The sequence below is a fragment of the Cavia porcellus genome, unplaced genomic scaffold (genome assembly GCF_034190915.1).
Source record: "Cavia porcellus strain 051 isolate PalLab524CR breed Dunkin Hartley unplaced genomic scaffold, mCavPor4.1 scaffold_35, whole genome shotgun sequence".
In the NCBI taxonomy this organism is placed as follows: domain Eukaryota; kingdom Metazoa; phylum Chordata; class Mammalia; order Rodentia; family Caviidae; genus Cavia; species Cavia porcellus.
The window spans coordinates 2,385,501-2,403,539 of record NW_026947518.1 but is presented as its reverse complement, the minus strand read 5'-3'; the positions used below and the strand labels follow the sequence as shown (position 1 = coordinate 2,403,539).

Here is an 18,039-nt window from a genome sequence, read left to right as displayed (position 1 = left end):
CACAGAGAGCAATGTGGTCAAGCAATGATTGTGACTCTTCTAAGTGGCTGACACTGACAGAAGAGCCATGAGGTGTTATGCATGGTTCTAAGATAACTCCTGAGAAGACCCAAGTGACCTTGATAGGAAGTAAGTAACTGACTGCAGTTGTCATCGTTTATGCTTGTGTCCCGCAGGCCTCATATGTTTGCATTGTGCATTTGTGATGGTTCATTGTCTAGTACTTGGATTGATGGTGTCAGTGCTAAACCCACATTGGGGTGGAGCCAGGATGTAATTCAATGGCAGGAAGAAGGTGTGTCTTGCTTTTTGCTGGTTCCTGCTTGCTCTTTGCAGCCTCCATGAACTGTGGCCCAGCCATACCTGCCTGCCTTGGAGCCAACTGAGTGTGAACTGAAACCTGCAAAAACTGTAAGAAATAAACCTTTCCTTTCTCAAATTGGGTTTCACGTATTTTATCTCAGCAACAAGTAAAAAGTAATTAAGACAGAATTTGGTACCTAGGAGTGGGGTCATTTGCTGTGACTATACTTGACCATGTTTTTCGAGAGGCTTTGGAAAATGCTTGTGGGCAGAGTTTGGAAAAGTTTGGACATGTCGCCTGGATGGGTAGAGTTGGAGCAGCTTAAGCTGTTCTGCAGAGGGAATTCTGGTCAGAGCTCTGGAGACCAGAAGGCTGATATAGGGCCTGATGGTAAAGACCAGGCTTGGGAGGTTTTTGTTGGGAAGAAGGACTGCATTGGTTGTTGGACTCCACATGATGTGTGTTATGGTTTGGCAGAAGGTTTGTCTGCAAACCTCAAGGTTTGCTCCTGCCCAGAGCCTTTGCTGAGGCTTAGACAAAGGACAATGGCCTGATTAATCTTGAAAAAGAAATTAAAAAGCAATTAAACCTTGAGGCTGTGGCATGGCTATTGTTGGGGTCTTTTAGCCAGATTTATGTTGTATATCAAAAGCAAAGAGATCAGCAGGATAGTGTACAATGCTGGAAGTTTGGCCAGAAGGAAAATTCCAGGATGACTGTGCATTGCAAAGACAGAGTTGAGATTTTGATTCCTGAGGAGAAACGAGATAAGAAAATGGCCCCAGGGCATCATAAGAAGGTGGTCATCACCCTGTGCAGCCTCACTGCAAAAGTGAAAGAATTTGCTCAGAGGGAAAAGCTGCAGAGTGCCATGTTCCAGAAAGTCGAGAGAGGCCACTTGAGGTTCCAGAATGGTGGCAACTTAGAGAAGCTTTTCCTGACAAACAGGTAAACAGAGCCCTGCAATCCAGGCAACTGACCCCTATAGCCAAAAGACAGAAAAGCCTAGGTACTGCTCCAGTCAGCAGCAAACATTGGTGGCATCCACAAGGTGCTGATTTTAGGTGCAAGGAAAATGCACAAATTCTGAGGCAAGATGGCATCCACCTCACTTGCAAATTGCATGGGAGGCCAAAAAGTGTGCCCCTGAGAGGGCAATTTGTGAAGACATAAGGGTTAAGCCAAAGGTGTGGTGGAGACTGCAGAAGATTGGAAAAGGCAGGAATGTCGATGATTCAAGGGAAGCTGCAAAAAGAGAGAAGAGAAGATTTAAGAGAAAAGCTGTGGGAGTTAAAATCGCTGGAGTGCCATGGGGGTGGAATTACCCAAGCCTTTTGGAGATTGTAACCAGATTGCTTCTGATGCTGAACATGGAATTCTAGGATTTAATGTTCACCCTGCTGGACTTCTTTTGTTTCCAATGCTTTATATTCCCCTTCTTGTAACTTTTGGAATGGTAATGTTTACTTTGTGCCTTTGCATTTGAGAAATGTTTAACCTTGTTTCATTTGTACAGGAGTTACAGTTAAGAGTTTGCCTTAGATCTTGGAGGACATTGGCAATTGGACTGTTCAGCCATGCTGAAACATAGGACGTTGGCAGCTCTTGGAAGTGGACTAAATGTCTTTTGTATAATGGATGTACATGAGTCCTGGGGGCCAGGGGTGGAATGTCATCGTTTATGCCTGTGTCCCCCAAGCTTCATGAGTTTGCATTGTGCATTTGTGCTGGTTTATTGTGTAGTACAAGGATTGATGATGTTAGTGCTACACCCAGATAGGGGTGGAGCCAGAGTGTAATATAATGGCAGGAAGAAAGTGTGTCTTGCTTTTTGCTGGTTCCTGCTTGCTGTTTGCAGCTGCCATGAACTTCGGCCTAGCCAAGCACAACTGCCTTGGAGCCATCTGAGTGTGGACTGAAACCTCCAAAAGTTGAAGAAATAAACCTTTCCATTCTCAACTTGGGCTTCAGGTATTTTGTCTCAGAAACAAGTAAAAAGTAACTAAGACAGTAGTTAATGCAGGTCTCATGTTAGCTTGGCTTTGGATGTCCTTCAGAAAAGCCTGGCCTCTGAAGATATGGTGTAATGTAAAAGCTTGGCTGTGGGGGAAGCTCGGATCACTAACATCCTCTGACAATTGCTGGCTATACTGGTAAATGACTACTGTTATGAACTGATGGACTATGATGAGTTTAAATTGGAGTTCTCCTCAATGCTTCCCCACCTTAAGCTGGCTACCCATCCTGGGAGTCAACAAAACAAAAAAAGAGAGAGATGTTGGAAAGGGTTGAAGATGAATACATGTGCAGGGCTGCGGTGTGGCCTGGGCATGATTGAATTGAGAATGAGGAGACACCATAAGGAACAAGATAGACCACAGCTGAGGCCACCTGGAGACTTCCTGGGTAGTTTTTCTTAATTAGAATCATCTGTTGCTCTGTGGGTTCCTTGAGCCTCTCCCAGGGGCCTCATCAGGTTTTTACCATTGTCCACTCACTTCCTTGCTTGTTCTGATTAAATATGGGCTGCCTAGTGACAGGTGGCTGGCTGGTTAGCAGATTTATGAGTTCTAAAGAAGATTTCACTCTTCCTGTTGCCCTCAAGACAATGCCACTTTTCTGATTCTTTTGGTCCTTTGCTGTGCACTTTTTGGGGGGCTAGATATTTAGGCATAGGCCCCAACAGAAAATTAACTTTCAGATAGCATAACTATAATTTTCCTGAAAATTTTGTTGCATGTAAATTTTATTTACCTGTAGATGGAAGTGTTATTATCAACAAATATATTGCTAAGTTATCAACATATGCTACCTTATTAACATATGGAGGGGTATTATAGTGATTTCTCAGAAATCATGATTATACACCTCGTTACATCATTGTGAGTATTCTGCATAACTTTTCTAAGTCAGTACTTATACGTGAAATTGGTAGATAATAAAGGAGGCCTTCATCAACTTGCTAAGTACTATGTAACATGAGTCTCGGTGTTTCTAGCAGTTCATTTGTTTTAACCATGAATTCCTCACCAGATGCCAGTTATGCCTGCTTGAAAGAGAATGGATTGTACAGGAAATTACGTGGTTTTGATCTCCAAAGAATTTCTGGAGTCAAACTGAAACAGGTAAAAACTAAAAAACTTTTAGGGTTTTCATAGATTAAAAACTCATTTACATAATTAGTTGAAGAATGAGTTGATGCATTTGGAAGATTATTCAGAACATACAGCTAGCTGAATTATATTAGATATTTATTTCTTTACTTTTATACAGGTACAAAATACCTGACTTACAGAATTTAAAATAAATATATTCTTTATCTCATTGTTTCCATGAGAGAAGTTTGGTTTTGACTGTTTCCAAAGCATAAATATCTTGGAAAAAAGTGAAAAGGAAAAGGCAACTTTTTTATGAGGCCAAGGAGCCAGAGAACAGTTTCAGAACCTGAGAGGAAGGATCCAGGGACCAGATTTGGTACATGGGTCCCAACACACATGGCTACAGTGTATACATATAGAAGCGATCATAGTAATATCCTACAGATTTCTGAAGCCAAAAAGGTGTTAAAAAATGGATCACCAGGCTTTAGGAAATATACGACTTCTAGGAATGTTAAAATCCTGAACAGCTGAGTGCAGATTAGTGACAAGGGAACTATATGGCAAGGGGAACTTAGCGTGTGAAGTCCTCGGGTATCCGTGTCTCATCAGAAGGAAATGTTCAATTGGATTAGGAATTTTGTTCCATTTCAGCAATAATTGTCACCCCCATGCTTGGCAATATGATGACTTTCAGAATTCAGCATTTTTATGAGTCTGAATGAGTAGCAAGCTTGTCTTGGAGAACTGATGCTTGCTTTTATTTCATCTTTATCTGTTGCAGACCATTACTATCATTTAAATGTAATGTCTTCCCTTTACACAGTAACTGTGCTCCTTTTGTGTTCACATACTGGGTTTCTAGGTGGAAAATTAATAGAAATCAGTGAAAATCATTAAAATAAATTCTGCTGCCTCTAACACAGACTTCTGACTCTGTTCTGTTGTGTCCTGCCCTGGCCTGTTCTCAGAATATTTTCTGACATCAGGGGATTTTTTATTCCTGGAGGATTGAACCTGAATCCTGAAAACATTTGCAGCCCATTATGGAAAGAGTCCACTGATCCTTGAAATAAAGCAGGGGTAGCCGTGAAATGGCAGGGATTAATAAGAAATTTAGAGAAGACCTAACACCACCACTTCTCAAAATTTAATGAAATCAAATGGGAAATGGTACTACTCAATTCATTCCTGGAAGCAGGCATTACTCTGATACCGAAACCAGAGAACAATCCAAATAAGAAAGAGAATTACAGACCATTCTGCCTAGTGAACATTGAAGCAAAAATCCTCAATAAGATACGGGCAAACAGACTGCAGAATATCATTAAGAAGATTTTACAACATGATTAAGTGGAATTATTCCCTGGGATGCAGGGGTGGTTCAACATACATAAATCCATACTTATAATACACAGTATTGACCTATCCAAAAGCAAAAATCATTTGATCTTTTCAATAGATGCAGAAAAACATTTTGCCAAAGTCCATCACCTATTCATAATAAAAAACCTATAAAAATTGGGAGAGATGATCTTTATCTCAATCTGATAAAAGCCTTTTATTAAAAACCAACAGTCAACCTCATACTAAGTAGACAAAAACTGAAAGCTTTCAGTCTAAAATCAGGAACAAAACAAGGATGTCTACTGTCTCCACTCTTACTCAATATAGTCCTGGAAACTAGCTGGAGCAATTAGACAAGAGAAAGAAATAAAAGGTATAAAGATAGTAAAGGAAAATCTTAAACTATCATTATTTGCAGAAGACATGATACTCTACTTAGAAGACCCTAAAAATTCCACCAAAAGACTTCTAGTTTAAGAAGCAAATTCAGTAATATAGCTGGTTACAAAGGCAACACTCAACAATCAATAGACTTCTTAAACAAGAATAAAAAACTCATGGAAAGAGAAATCAAGGAAACAATAACTTTTACAATAGCATCCAACAAAATGAAATACTTTGGAATCAGTCTAACAAAGGATGTAATGACCTCTACACTGTAAACTACAGTACTCTCAACAAGGAGATTGAAGATGATATTCTAAAATGAAGAGCTATCCCATAGTCTTGGGTAGGGAAATTCAATATAGTGAAAATGACCAGACTTCCAAAGCTATTGTGCAGATTTAGTGCAATTCCAATCAAAACCCAGTAGCATATCTCAAAGAATTACACAAAATAAATCCTAAAATTCCACTGGAACCAGAAAAGACCTAGAGTAGCAAAGGTGATCCTGGGCAACAAAGAAAAGATACGGTTCATCAAAATCCCTGACTTGAAATTATAATATAAAGGTATTGTGATTTTTAAAAAAGGTGTGGTACTGACAAAAAACAAAACCAGACCCAAAGATCAAAGGAACAAATTAGAAGATGGAGAAAGAACCTCAGACCACTAAACTGTCTTATCTTTGACAAAGGTGCCAAACAGAGTCATTGGAAGAAAAGCAGCCTCTTTAATAAATGGTGCTGGAAAAACTGGCTCTATACGTTCTGAATATTATCTTTCAATGTGTATTAAGCTAAGATCAGAATAGATCAAAGATCTTATATTAAAACAGAAATATTAAATCTGCTGCAAGATAGAGTAAGTAAAATTCTTGAAGACATGGATGTAAGCAAAGACTTTATGAAGAAAACTTGGATTGCACAGCAAAAATCAAAGAGAATTAAGTGAGAATCTCACCCTACTGAAAAACTTTTTAACAGAAAGAGAAATCACTAACAGAGTGAAGAGAAGACAACCCACAACGTGGGAGAAAATGTTTGCCAACTGTTCCTCAGACAAAGTGTTACTATAATAGAGTATGGAAAAATAAAAATTTCAGTCTTCCCAGATTTAAAGACCCAATCCAAAAATGTGCATCTGAGGTGAAATACACAGTTCTCAGATGAAGAAATAGAAACAGCAAATAAATATGTGACAAATTGTTCTGCATCACTGGTCATTTTACAATTGCAAATTAAATAACACTGATATGTCACCTTGTCCCAGAAAACATGCCTACTGTCAAGAAATCAAACAATAATGAATGCTGGAGTGGTTGTGGGGGTAAAAGGAACCCTTCTCCATTGTTGGTGGTAAAGCAACCACTGTGGAAATCAGTGTGGAGATTCCACACAAACTAGGTCTACAGGTCTCACTCAACTCAGCTATTCAACTTCTGGGTATCTCCTCAAAAGAATAAAAATCATCATACCACAGTGATATATGTGCACCCATGTTTATAGCAGCACTGTTTGTGGTAGCTAGATCTTGGATGGAATGCATGACCTCTAGCTTGCCAGGCAGGCGCTTAAGCTAAATACCTGGACCACTTTTTTTTTTACTTTTTAACTTTCAAATAAAATGGGTTTGGGAGAAAAAACAAGGACTGAGGTAAACACTTTCAGTGCAAATACCCATCAGACGAGCTGAGTTCAACATTTCAGAAGACAGCCAGCTCCAGAAGCCTCCACCATCTTTCATTGGGGATCCACAGTTACAGGGTGGGTTTTTTTTTCTGTAATTATTCTTGGTGGGGAAGGCAGGCAGGAGAGCAGGAGCCAATCAGTGATGAAGAGGCCGGCTGTAAGAACTGTCCAATCAGGTGGGCCAAGGTAGGAGGTCTCTTCCGGTGTCATGGCATCGATTGCAAGGCCAGGGCAAAAAAGGGAGCACTAGATGTTTGCTAGACCACTGTTTTTTGCTTCTGTTCTCCGTGGACTGCTTAGAAAGAATGTGAGAGACCTCCAAATTACGCAATGGTGATGTTATGGGATGGGAGCAGTGAAATGGGGTGGAATTCGGTTGAGATCAGTTACAAGTGGTGAGAAGGGATTGGGGATTTACCTCAGCGGCATAAGTGCCTGCCTTGAAAGCAGGCAGTCATGAGTTTGATCCCCGGTACCGATAAAAAGGAAAAAGACAAAAAAAAAAAAAAACAAAAAAAAAAAACAGTGGTGAGAAGCAGCTGTGCTGTCTAGAGCCTGTGTGCTTAGCCTCAGACCCTGAGGTGCTCTAGTGCTAGCAGGGAGTCATCCTGTGTCCCTTTTACCTCTCGCTGGAGCCAGGACATTTCTGGGTCCCTAGAACTCTGTCGCCACCGTGATACCACCAGGCCACAATGTCATTTTTGAAATCGCCTGCTTCCCTTGCTCCTCCAACAGTCTGGACCCAGGACAGGGCATGAGGAGACTCTGATTCCGAAGTGTTTTCAAGCTGGGTGCAGCCGTAATAAGCTAGGTCTCTGCTCTCATTCCTGTCAGCAACAGATCTGAAAGCCAGAAGTTTATAAATGTCTGTGCTGCAGGACCTCATAGCCACAACTGCTCTCCTTAAACTTATGCATTTATGTATTTTGTGATCGCCTAAATTTATATTATGTTCTCATATTTCCATGCTCATGAAAGGTGGAGGCAAAGGTTCTGAGAATTCAAAGATGTGTAGTGATGTGCCTCAGTGGAGGAAGGCTCCCCAAACACCGGATGAACCCCTGTGTATTATACAGAACAATGCAAAGGATTTCTGAACATATTTGATGTGACACATGTGCTCATAGACGATGTTTGGGAGAACATTCATAGAGGTTTAAATTTTGAGAAAATGAAGCAGATATAAATGTGTCATCAAGGGCAGGGAAAAGTGTGTTTACTAAGGACAAATTCCAGAAAGGGCTGCCTGTTAAATTCTCCTTGAAAAATGCCTAAATTTAGTCATTTGCATAAACATATATATACACATGATATCCTTCTGAATGGAAAAGAATATGGGTGTCATATCTGAATTAAGAGGTGATTTAAAAATAGCTTGGTTGATCATATACATTGTTTAAATATGAAAATGCTCTGCAATGGACTTTACTAATTCATGTAAAGAGATGCCCTAAATTGAAATTGTGCAGGGATATCAGTAGTTAAGTCATGAAGGGTTTTCTGCTTAGGGTGGATCAGACAAGCTTGGAAAGGATGTGGAAGTGACTAGCAGGACACAGTGTGCCAATAGCAGGACATACAACAGAGAGGGTCTTCCCTGAAAGTCAGGTAGAACTTAGGGTAAGCATGAAGTTAAAGTTGGCTTATGATTTCTTCCTTGAGGTGAATAACACCAGCTCTGGTAAGAATCACTATACCACATCCTTGTCAACCCATGAATTCTTTGTTCTTCACTTGAGATCTAGTTTTGATTATCTCTAATTATGACCCAGTGTCATGAAGGTGAAATTTGAATTTTTTTTAACAGGGATCAAACTCATGATCTCAAGCTTGCTAGGTAGGTGTTCATGCTGCTGAGTTAAATACCCAGCTCTGAAAGTGTTTTCTGTATACTATTATGATATCAACATTGTTCCTCAGAAAATGTTGAATATTATGGAATTTTTCTATATTGTATGGATATAATTTTTAAAGCAAACCAAAGGTGTCCTATGCAGTCACTTTTCAAGTTTCACATTGTCTTTGAGGTGTCTCAGTCAGGGTTTCTATATTTCAGACAGCTCTGTAACTTAGGCTAGCCCCAAACTCTAGGAAGGTCTCCTGCATCAGCCTCCCAAGATGTATTTCTTATATCTGAATGGAGAGTGATCACTTGGTGATCACTTGGTGACACTGAGCTATAATTTGAAACTTGTACCTGGTTTCATTGTTTACACATTTTTTACATACAGCAGTTTTCAATGAACATGTGAGTTATTATTTATGTATCGTATTTGATGTTATTTATGTTTTGTTCTATGAATCCAAATTTAAATATCAAAATGCTGCTTAAGTATATTAAGAACAAAGGACTCAGTGGCCTAAATGAGATTTGAAGAGATATCATTGTTAGTACATCAAAGTGATTCATGAGATATTTGTCTGCCTCTGTGTTTATGGATGCTGGTCCTGCAGGCTTTCACTATGAGCTCTGCTTTAGAGACAGTGCACAGGGACTCTTGCAGTGAAACAGCATAAGAATCAGTGCTCCTATTTGGCTGTTATATTAGCTGTGAGTTGCAATATAGCATTAAATTCGCTGTCTCAAAAATGTGTATATACAAAAATTAATCCCCAAGATGTGGAATTAAGATTTAAAGAAATCGGGGCTGGGGATTTAGCTCAGCGGCATAAGCACCTGCCTTGCAAGCAGGCGGTCGTGAGTTCGATCCCTGGTACCGATAAAAATGAAAAAGACAAAAAAAAAAAAAGATTTAAAGAAATCATTCTCCATTCAGCTGTTTTGTTTGGTTTTATTTGTTTAGTTTAGTTTTGTTTTATTGAGACAAGTTTTCTCTATGTATATGGGCTAGATTTGAACCCTTTATGGAGCACAGAATTGCCCTAACCTCAAAGCAGCACTCCTATCTCAGTGTCTTGAGTATGGGATTATAGATACGTGTGCTTTTACCCTAAAAAATATTGAGACTTGTAACTTAGCTGTGTTGTAGGTTGGCTTAATAGATGCCATCTTGAGCTTTGCATTTAACTAGTGCCCTGTATTTCACTCAGAAAAATGGAAAATCACTCAGGGTATAAGTCCCAGGAGAAAAGCAAAATGAGCTGTACCCAAAGAAAAAAAATTATCCTGCTCAACGAAAGAAGCAGAATACAGTTGTCATTCAAAAATTATTATAAGATTCTAGTTAAATGATTTCCAACAGGATTTTTTTGTGATTCTATTTTTAAAACATCTCTAAATTTCCAGTTCAGAGCCTCTTGTTTAGATCTTGAAATGGGGTTAGGGTTTCTGTATACAAGTGGTGCTGAGCCCAGCTAATGAAATTCCACATTTCTCAATTGGTTTGCTTGGCTTCCTATATTATTGTTCACAAAATCACCTCGAACTGCAGAAAGCTTACTGACACAAGCAAAACTCAGGATTAAATGACCGTGCCCCTGAAGTGAAAGAATAGTTGTGAAAAGGAGAAGAGAAAAATACAAATGCCATGTGCTATGATGGCCACCTCTTTTCCCCAGTAATGAAGAAGCTGAAACAGGAGAATGGCCATGTATTCAAAGACAGCCTAACCTACATAGTGAGTGCAAGGCTGCCCAGGACTCCAAAGTGAGACTATGTCTTTAAATCAAAAAACTAAAATGAAAAAAAAAAAAAAAAAAAAAACAACCAATTAGACAGAAAGACTATTGAAAACAAACAATAATAGAGCTGAGTGAAATTTGACTTATGTAAAATGGGAATTATTGAATGATGCTGCAGAGGAAAGAAGGCCATGTAGTGGCATCCAGGAGGCAGTGACAAACACAGACTTAGGAATGGCACCTATTGTGCTACAGGACAACAGTGACCTCCTTCCTCCAATACATTTGCAGTTCATTAGACTGAGGACTTCTAAAAGCTCATTGAAATTTTAAACTCAGGGCAAACAAGCAGCTTGAAATTCTGGCTTTGGAACAATGCCTTTAGCAGACATTTCATATTTAAATTGAGATAAGAGAAATATAATCCTGCCCTTTTTGATATCAAGTGCATCAAGTTTTATGACTCACAACACTGAGAAATGAAGTCATAAACCAAAAAAATTTCAAAAATTTTCTTAGAAAAAAAGAGAGAAGAATAGCCCTGAATTGTCAGTAGTGGTCCTTGGTGTTTTGGCCATAGACCTGTTGTCAGGGGTCATTTATACAGGAAAGTCACAATGTGATTACAGTGTGGGTCTCAGACTACAATCAACCTATAAGCTTATAGCTGCTTAACTAATGTTATTCAACAAGGAACAAGTCAGCCAGAAAAGGTATGTGGAAAGAGCCAAGGCATTTTGTGGGAACAATAGTCCAGTTGTTCTGGTCATTGAGTATGGTAATTGATGCCTATCAGGACTTCCTGGAGGGGGTGGTGGTAACTGTAGTACATTTCAAGCTGTTGTTTTTCTCTTCAGTAGCATGTAGACCTAGTCACTGCATCTTCACATTCAGGTCGGCCTTTCTTCAACTGTGCCTGTAGCAGTGATTGTTGTATTTAGTATTTTGCATTGACTATTTGAGGTTCCAGTTCCTCTCTGATTGTATATCAATTTCTGTCTACCTTGACATCCTTTGCTAAAATCACAGTTCTGTTTGAATGAATACACTGAAATATTCATTAATACAGGCCAGGGATTTAGCTCAGGAGGCAGAAACGCCTGCCTGGAAAGTGTTATGTTTGATCCCTGGTACCTAAAAAAAAAAGTAATTTAAACCGCAAGGAAAGAAAATAATTTCATTTGTGAAAATGTAGGTTTACAAAATTTATAACTAAATATGTCAATGGCAAATTAAACATTGTTAATAGTCATATTTACTATCTAAAGTTGTTGGGTCTGGGGATTGAGCGGAGGTATACAAGGAGCTGCCTGGAGAGCAAAAGGTCATGAGTTCAATCCCTCATACAGAAAAAAAATCACAGTTGTCAATGATGCAGTGCTGTGAGCACATTTATTGAAATGGATACTTGGTATTTAATAGGCTCAATGTTTCTTTTATGGTCCATGAAATACCTGCAGATAACATGGCAATTTCAGTGAATGATATACTGTCCCTTATAGGATTGCTATTTTCTGAGTTGTTTTTATTTTTTCTTTTCCCACATACTTGAAAGTTGAAAATGTTGGCTGGTTCTAGGTGGAAAAACTGTGATAATCATTTTTTCAATTTAATGATATATTTCCCTATATTCATTAAGAACATTTTATTTGCTACAGTTACTCCAAATCAAATTGATAAACAATTCTTAAATTTACAGGCACCTGAGTTAGTTAGAAATAGAGGCAACCATACCATGATATAGTGGAATGAAATTCCTGAACTTCTTTGTCTGGTATGAGTTTGTGTTCTCTAAAATGCAAGAATGAATTTTAGGAACAACAGAGTTGAAGAGCAGAATATATTTATTGAAAGAAAGTGAAAGTATTTTGCTCTAAATAGGATATTTTGGAAGTGGGAGGTGGAACCAGAGGACTTTTACCTTGATGTCACTTTCCTCTCCCCTATTCAACCTACCTGTGGCCAGAAAAGTATCTCAATCAGGTACGTGCATATCAGCAATGCCAACTTTAAGCAGCACCCAAGTCAAAAACTATGTGTATGCTGCCCACACATTTCCAGAAAAGAAAGCCAGACCCCCAGTGGTCATGGGGTTCTCTCCATGGTCTTAGAATAAAGGCCATTTTGACTTTATATTCTCTTCTTTACTACACCAAAAATAATATCAGAAAGCTTCTGTCTAAGAGAAACAGGAGGGATTCTGAGACAGTAGCAAAGGACTCTGATTTTATACAATAAAATCATGTGGTGAGTGTGATAGCTTGGACCCCAGCATAAAACCCAAGGAACAAGAAATTAAAATTTGGGGAGCAAATACTTTATTTTAGGCCATGCCAGGTGATGCAATCTCAGGGAGCCAATTTGGAGATTGTGTGCCTTACAGCTAAAAAGGTTGTATTTTAAAGCTGAAAAACACAGGAATGTTGTGAACTTTGACCCAGTTTGATAACTTTCTTGGAGTTAAACATTTCTTAGGGACAGTACATTGTATTGCAGATAGGCTGAAGGGGGGGGGATTACAAGAAACTGAAACTTAAAGCTTTTATGGGAATGGAGACTTAACCTAAGAATGGGGAGGGGAGGGGAATTTACAAGGAGCTGAAACTTAAGTCTTTACTGGAGATGTAATTTTAATCTCTATTGAAATGGCGCATATAGAACAGGAAGGAGGCACATGGGTTAGAACTAAGTTACAACAGTGAGATAGGTTTAAAGTGGGTTAGATTACTGAGGTTACTGAGGAGGCAAATTAGCACAATAGAGAAGCAGAATATAAGAAATGTAAAAGTGGCCTTTTATTTAAACAATGTGGAGAGGAGCCCACAGCCACCAAGGGTTTGACTCCCCTCTCCCTGTACTAAATATGGGGTTTTGTGTTTGTGATAACTCAGACCCCGGGATAAAATCCAAGGAAGCAAGAAATTAAAGTTTAGGGAGCAAAGGTTTTATTTTAGGCCAGACCTGGCAAGAAGTCTCCGGGAGCCAATTTGGAGAATGGGCACCTGACAGAAATAAGTCAGGGCTTTTATCTTGTACATCAACAAACAGCTGCTGGTCACACAATGCAAGGAGGGGGATGGGGTGTGGCACACTACAAAACAGAAACATAGGTGCATTACATTTCATGGGAAGAGCAAAATTCGGGTAACAAACAAGTTTTCCTGTAAACAAGCAAGTTTAGATAATAAGAAATCCTGTTTTCCTCAGCAGAGACTAGAAGTCTGGCAGTGATTAACAATTTCTGTTAGCTTATCTTAGCATCACATGTGTTATTTGTAGAGCGCAAGAATGGTGAACATATCAACTAGGTATTTACAATTCTTTACACAGGAGAGCATTGATTAACATATTAATTAAGTCATCCAGAGGGGGAAGGGAAAAACACATAAACAGTAAGGCCAAGTTACAGGTATTGCTTTGATACAAAAATAATGAAGCTATTTTTCTAGAGTACAACAGAGGTATATGTGACTTTTGAGTGGATGTGGTGCTTGGAGGGGACATTGATGTCATGCAAGGAGCTGATGGGAATTTTCTTTAGGGCCCTGGGAAAGAAAGGGGAAGTTGTAATCAAGGAAAAAAGAGGAAGTGGCCATATGAGTAAGCATCCCTGATTTTGCCTTCTTCCACCTTGAACTACCACCATGAGGTTCTGTAATTGTTTCTAGGGAAAAACTCTTTCAAGTACATCCTTCAGTTTCAAGGAGAAAATCAAAACAACGAAGTTTTGCCACCTGTCTTCCTCTATGGCTGGTAGTAAACCATTCATAAGAAATACTGTTAGTCATTTCCTTAATGCATTGTAGATACCATGACCAAAATTACAGATCATTTCACTTTCAGAAAACAAAAGTAGCACTTAAAGTCAGTGATAAAACCCTTCAGTGCAAGCATCCCTGGAAAGTTGAGACCAACATTGTAGAATACAAACTACTACTGATTTATCTGACTTCAGGAAAGAGAAAATTTTATACTGATATTCTTATAGAGTAATGAATCTCCTGGTCTAATATGTCTGGTATGAGTTTGTGTTCTCTAAAGTCAAAGAATGAATTTTAGGAACAACAGAAATTAAGAGCACAATATACATATTGAGAGAAAGAAAGCTACCTGAGAGAGAGAAGGGGTCCTGAGCGGGATGCCAAACACTGTCCTTCTAGGGACCTTTATAGAGTAAAATCATGTGGTGAGATGAGTTTAAGGTGGGGAAAAATTGGAACTTATAATCCAGATGGGCATAAGATGGGACAGAGCTATGGTAGCCAATAAGATTATAAGTTCATGTAAAGTTAATTAAATTGGGAAAAAGGGGGAAAGGGAGTCACATAGAACGCAGGCATTCTTATGCAGCAGTGACTTTTCCCTTAGGGTTTTGGGAGGGTGACTCCTGAGTTCATCAGGATGATAGGAAATATTTAAAATGTCAGTCCTTAGGATAAGCATACTTTTCTTTGAATGGTGACTCCTGACCTCCTCAGAGTGCTATGGAACTATTTAGAATATCAGTCTTTAGGATATGGATGAATTTGCTTATCATTTGTCTTGAGACTTGGCCCATAGCATGAGGTGTCAGTCTTCCCCATAGTTGCACAGTATCTGGTCTCCTGCATGGACTCCTTGGAGGACCTAGCCCTGCCTTATGCCAATACTATTTAAATAACTCAGGTGCCTGTAACAGTACTGTTTGGATAATTGATTACAGATGTCTTGTGCTGTGGGTGAATAATCTGGGGATTACAGTGTGCAGTGTATATATCAGTGTTGCCCCCTGATTGACATGTTTTTAAATTTAATTTTAGTTGATGTGTTATTTTTTCACTGAAATAGAATGGATTTGAAAATTAAAAGCCTGAGGTAATGCTCTTCAGTACAAACACTCCTCTGGTCAAGCTGAAATCACCACTGTAGAAGAACGGCAGCTCCAGAAGTCTCTGCCCTACAGTCTATCATTTGGGATCCTCTCTTGCAGGGAGGGGTTTCTTTCCCTGTTGATTCTTGACTCAGAAGGAGAGCAGTAGAGCAGGAGTCAATCAGTGATGAAGGGGCAGGCTATGTGAACTGTCCAATTTTCAGGCCATTGCTTGCTGTGACTTTTGTCTCTTCTGGTGTCTCAGCATGATTTACCTTTTCTGAGTGTGATACTGGTAGCAAAACGCTTGCTGCATCTCATTTAGTACTTTTGATGTCCTGTGGCCTGATTAGCAAAGAACCTGAGAGATCCTGGAGCCATGAAATGGTGAGGTTGTGGATGGGAGCCCACAGTTAGGGTGGATTCGGTGAAACCAGTTACAAGTATGTAGAAGTAATTCCTGTGTCTGGAGCCTCAAGTATTTAGTTAGCTTCAGCTCCTGAGGTCCTCCAGCATTGGCCATGGGTCATTCACTCTCCCTTTTGCCTCTTGCTGTTGGCAAGGGTGATTTGGGGTCCCCAGAACTCTAGCTTCACTATTATAGCAGCAGAATCAAGTATCATCTTTGGAATTCACTGCTGGCCTAGAAACTCCACAATTTTAGGCATTGGAAGAAGCTTGAGAAGACCCTGACTATGATGCTTTTTGTAGCTTGTAGAGTACTAATGAGCTAGGTCTCTGCTCTCTATCCTCAGAGTAGAAGATCTGGAATGTCCAAAGTTTGTTAATGTCTGTAATGCAGGAACTCATTGCCACAATGGTTCCACTTAAACTTGGGCTTTTTTGTATTTATAGTGATCTCCTCAATTTATAGTATGTTCTCATATTTCCATCCTCATGACAGGTAGTCGCAAAGGTCCTGAGAATTCAGAGACGTGTAGTAGTGTGCCTCAGTGGAAAAAGGCTTCCCAAACAACTCATGAACTCCTGTGTATTATACAGATCAGTGCAAAATAATTTCTGAATATACTTAATTATTTAGGTGGCACCCTTGCTCACAGACTAGGTTTGTGAGCATAGCCATAGAGTTTTGAAGTCTGAGAAAAATGAAGCAAATATGAATGTGTTATCAAGGACAGGGTAAAAATTTGTGAAGGACGAATTCCAGAAAGGGCTACCTGTTAAATTCTCATCGAAAAATACTGAAATTCAGGCATTTGCATGCACATATACACGTGATATCCTTCTGAATGGAAAGGAATAGGTGTGTCATCTCTGAATTAAGAGCTGATTTAGTGTCTTGGTTGTTCATAGACAGTTTAAATATGGAAATGCTCTGCAATGTAATTTATGAAGTGGTGTAAAGGAGAAGTTCTAAACAGATATTTTGCAGTGATATCAATAGTTAGACATGAAGGGTTTCCTGCTGAGGATGGATCAGAGGAGTGTGGAAAGGATGTGCAAGTGACTGACAGAATTCAGGAAGCCAATAGCAGGACATACAACAGAGAGGGTCTTCACTGAAATTCAGGTAGTTCTTAGAGTAAGTGTGAAGTTAAAGTTGGGTTCTGATTGCTTCCTGGAGGTGATCAACACCAGCTCTGGCAACAATCAGTATTTCACATCCTTGTCAACCCATGAATTTTGTGTTCCATACTTGAGATCTAATTTGGATTATCTCTAATTATGCCCCCCAGTGTCATGAAGGTAAAATGTGCATTTTTTTTTTGTACCAAGGATCAAACTCATGACCTATGCTTTCCAGGCAGGTGTTCATGCCACTGAGCTAAATACCCAACTTTCTCTTTGTTGTATGGAAGATATCCACATTGTTTCTCATAAAGTGTTGAATATTGTTGGAATTTTTCCATATTGTATGGCTATAATTTTTAAAAACAAACTAAAGGTGTCTTATGCAGTCTCTTTTCAAGTTTCACTTTGTCTGTGGGGTGTCTCAGTCAGGGTTTCTCTACTTTAGACAGCTCTGTAACTTAGGATAGTCCCAAATTCAAGGAAGAAGTCCTTCACCAGCCTCACAAGATATATTCCTTATATCTGAATTGAAAGTGATCGCTTGGTGACAGTGAGCTATGTATTACAGCTTGGGCCTGGTTCCATTTTATATACTTATTTTTTTAAAAACAGCATTTTCCACTAACATTTGAGTTATTATTTGTGTACCATATTGGAGGTTATTTATGTTTTGTTCTATGAAACCAAATTCATGTTTCATAATGCTGCTGAAGTATATTAAGAACAAAGTACTCACTGGCCTAAATGAGATTTGAAGAGACATTCTCTGCAGCCTATCATGGTGATTGATGAGATTTTTTTTCCTTTTTTCAAATTTTGAAAGTGGTAACATAAACAGAACAAGGCAGAATAAGGCCAACTAAGATCATACAGTGAAATTGGTACACAACTTCACAACAGGTTACTGCGATTACAGTAATAGATATCACAGTATATTTTATTATCTTTATAATAGTTGTTCTTTCAAACATATATATCAAAATGAGATGAAACACAGAACATTATAGTACTTATCAAAGCAGAATTTTGAATAGAGCAATACCATTAATCAGAATAGAGTAAAACAGTAATAAAAATATTTGCCTTCAAAGAGATAATAGAAGGAATTTCCCCTTATTTGTTATGGTCTGCTTCCCAGGACACACTCAGATTTCTGTTCCCTATTTGCTAACAGGGGGTGACAGGAGAAGAGGGGTAGGGAAGTGGGATGTTTGATTCTAGGCCGTGCGTCAGTAGGTTCACTATTGCTTAGTA

At 39.0% G+C, this 18,039-nt stretch overlaps 1 pseudogene; it reads left to right on the top strand.

The window, feature by feature from the left end:
* Positions 1-315: 315 nt before the first annotated feature.
* The window catches only part of LOC134474703 (zinc finger protein 709-like), a 32,027-nt pseudogene continuing 14,303 nt past the window's right edge, over positions 316-18,039 (top strand).